This window comes from Zalophus californianus, chromosome 8 (genome assembly GCF_009762305.2).
Source record: "Zalophus californianus isolate mZalCal1 chromosome 8, mZalCal1.pri.v2, whole genome shotgun sequence".
NCBI lineage: Eukaryota > Metazoa > Chordata > Mammalia > Carnivora > Otariidae > Zalophus > Zalophus californianus.
The window spans coordinates 107,894,690-107,898,628 of NC_045602.1; the positions used below are offsets into that span (position 1 = coordinate 107,894,690).

Genomic DNA, 3,939 nt, shown 5'->3' on the forward strand with positions numbered 1-3,939 from the left:
GAGGGAGAAGCAGGCTTCCCGCTGAGCCGGGAGCCTGACGTGGGACTCGATCCCAGGACTCTAGGATCATGACCTGAGCCGAAGGCAGTCACCCAACCAAAAATTTTTTTAAAAATGAATAAAAAATTAAAAGCGAACTTCATTTTCATTGTAATAAGGAAAAGGATACTACCAGAAATGAAAACTACAAAGAGAATATACACCAAAACAGTGATATTTGGATCCTAAGGAGAACCTTGGTGAGGGGGACATAGAACCCTCAGACACTGATCAAGAAACAGTATTCCTGCTTAATAAGGCACAGTACTGGAAGGCCTGTCTCGTGATTCATTGTTAGTAATGAAATCGAAGTCTGTGGACCGAGCATGGGAAAAGGCAGATAATGTCCCCCAAGAGACCCAACCCGAAACCAAAGAACAGCAGGAGAGGCGAAGCTGAAGGTAAAACAGACATGCCATTTCTAATTGTGTATGACCTGTCCTGGGAACCTAGAGGGACCTTCTGGAGGTGAGGCACTGCCAAGAAGGAGGAGAGAGTCATCCCCAGGTCACAGCACAGGGAGTGTAACTAGGTGGACATTGCTATGACCCACACAGAGATGGAGAGCGATGCGTTCCCCAGCAAAGAGTATTCTTAAAAAGATTCGGTGAGGAGATAATGAAGAAAACAAATCCAAATAGAAATTTAATGCTGTTTCACCTTCCTACCCATCCTCAAAACACATTTGAAAATAGCCTCACTGTCTCAAAGGGAAGTAATAATGAGAAAAGAACTAGCTATGAATTTATGAATAGAAACTACAAAGCAAAAAGAGGAAAGGAATATAAGTACAGATGAAGCACACACAGTCTAACAGAAACTATTTAAGGAATCGGACAAACAGATCTCCATACTCAAGCAGATTATAAACATGATTTCAAAAAATTAAGAAGGGCACAAAATATAGATAAAATATTCAAATAACAGGAGGAAAAAAGATTTTTTTTAAAAAATTTTTAAAAAGAAGAAATAAAGGGAAAAGAAAATGGAGCTGATACTTTTTTAAAAAAAAAATTTTGGAATTTACCCTAAGGGCATACAGCAAATGGAGAACAAGACCTTTACTTAAGAAAATCTACTACGTCTTGGTAAGAACAGTGAGAATTTGTAGTACTTGAGCCATCACCTGCTACTTCCCTACCTACCCCCAGTTCAATGTAACAAGAAGCTCCACTCCAGCTCACAGGCAAGATCTATAGTATCTCACATCACTAGGGCTAGCCCATCAGTATTTCTTATTCCCTCCCAATTTCACATTGCAGAGCCTAAATTGCAGGTGAGTTCAGCCAAAGAGTCAGGGGCTCCCCACATCCCCCCAGCCACCAAATCATAGGACAGAGTCTCAGTATCAAGCAGGTGCCTGAGAATACTGGGGACCCAATCACCTTCATCCCAGTTCACGCACAGCATGAAAGTTCCAGACCAGGAGAAGCTGAGAAGACCAGAGGTCCTGCTTCTACCTAGTGCCCTGCTGATGAATGAGGAATGCTATCCTAAGAAAAAAGACTGTCCCCACCACCTGCTCTGCAGCAATGGCTCAGAGATTTTGCCCAGGGGAGATGCTGGCCATAAGAATAGAGAGGTTCTATGCTCTACTCAAAAAAAAAAAAAAAAAAAAAAAAAAAACTAACATTATTTGAAACAAAGTACAGGGAAGTTCAAGCCTCTCCAAACACTCTTCACAACAGTGGAGATTTGGGTAGTAAACAATTAGGAGGAGGCTGAGAGCCCCACAAGAGCAACAAGCTAAACTAGAGGTCAGCTAGATTACCAGATAGAACCAGGGAAAGAGATAGCTAAGGAGAGCCCTCTTATGGTCAGAACAAACCTCAAAGACTGGCAAGACTGGCATAAAACTACCCCCTGAAAATGGGTCCAAAACTAATTGGATACGGTTGTAGTGCAATCTATGCCCCGGGGCATTGCTGAAAACAAAACAGCAATCCCTCCAACTAGAGGAGCTATCAGGTGGGCGTGCCCTCTGTGGCATAACACCAGAAGCTTCACAATGGGAGTGAGGGGAATAGACTTCACTACCGCAGTCCAGACCAGTCACCGAACAAATAAACAAGCCAACAACAACAACAACCGTGGAGGGGGGGATCAATAGCCTGAGTTGCTAAAATATATTCTTGAAAATGCCCAGTTTTTAACAACAACAACAAAATTATGAAACATTCAAAGAAACAGGAATGTTTCTTTTTATGTACCCCCATATACAGGGAGGAAAAAAGCAGACAACAGAAACTGCATGCAACCGGGTGTTATACACAAACAAGGAATCATGGAACACTACATCAAAAACTAATAATGTAGCTTTGCGCAGTGGCAGTATCGTAGCCAATGAGGTTTAGACGAGGCGCAATTATTGCTAATTGAAAAAACCAATGATGTAATGTATGGTGATTAACATAATAAAATAAAAAGAAAGAAATTGCATGCAAAAGGGAAGGGCCCAGATGTGACTTGACAAGGACTTTAAAAGTTACTATAAATATGTTTCAAAAAAGAAATATAGATATATTAATAATGTTGAAAGCCACAGTTCAGGAAATAAAAAATACCAAAAATCATAATTTAAAAAAAAAACTAGGCATACAGGACAGCTTGATGAAATCACACAGAACTAAAAGATTAAAAAATAATAAAAGACAGACAAGAGGTTTTACCATACATACATATCTAAATTCTCTGAAGAAGAGAATAAGAAAAAGGCAAACAAAAAAAATGAACAGAAATAGGAGAAAAGTTGCCTGAAATAAAGTAGATGTGAATCTTCTGTTTAAAAAAGACTTGTCATGTTTCAAGAAAAACTAATAGAAGCAACACCAGTAGTATGTGGTACAGTTACTGAACTTAAAGGAAAATAAAATGATCATATGGACAGTCACATTCTCTGAGTCAGTGAGAGAAAAATATAGTTTAACAATAAAGGTATATTACTCATAAAACCCTTCAATTTGAAAATTTCAAAATAATTTTTAAGATTTTATTTATTTGACAGAGAGAGAGAGAGAGAGAGAGAGAGAGCATGGCAGGGGATCAGCAGGCAGAGGGAGAGGGAGAAGCAGGCTCCCCGAGCAAGGAGCCTGATGCAGGGCTGGACGCTGGGATCATGACCTGAGCTGAAGGCAGATGCTTAACGACCAAGCCACCCAGGTGCCCCTGAAAATTTCAAAATAATTTCTAAGTAACTTAAGATAAAGAGGAACTTAAAATTGAATTTCTAGGTATTGGCAGAAGAATAGACAATGATCAATGAAATGGAATGAAGTTCGCAGAAATAAACCCATACATCTATAGACAATTGATTTTCTACAAGGGTGCACGGCTATTCAATGGGGAAAAGAATATTCTCTTCCACAAATAGTGCTGGGACAACTCAATATCCAAATGCAAAAGAATGAAGTCTTTACCCTCACACTCTATGTAAAAATTAACTCAAAATGGATTATACCTATATATAAGAGTTAAAAAGACAAAACTGTTAGAAGAAAGCAGGGTCAATCTTCCAGACTTTGGATTTGGCAATGGTTTCTTAAACAGAATACCAAAAGCATAGGCAAAAAAAAAAAAGAAAGAAAGAAACTGGACTTCATCAGAATTAAAAACTTTGGTCCATCAAAAAGAAAACTCACATAACAAGAGAAAATATTTTAAAACAATATATCTGGTAAAGGTCTAGTTTCCAGAAAATAAAAAGGACTCTTAAAACTCAACAATTAAAAAAAAAAAAAAAAGAAAGAAAAGCCAAAGAACCTAATTTAACAGTGGGCAAAGGACTTGAGTAGACATTTCTCCAAAGAAGATACAAATGGCCAATAAGCTCATGAAAAGATGTTCAACATCACTGGTTATGAGGGAAATGAAAACCGCACCCACAATGAGATATCACTTCAC

The 3,939-nt window shown here is 38.6% G+C and overlaps 1 pseudogene; it reads left to right on the plus strand.

Moving 5' to 3' along the window:
• The first annotated feature begins 2,353 nt into the window (after positions 1–2,353).
• On the plus strand, positions 2,354–2,457 carry LOC113938865 (annotated as a pseudogene).
• The last annotated feature ends 1,482 nt before the right edge of the window (positions 2,458–3,939 follow it).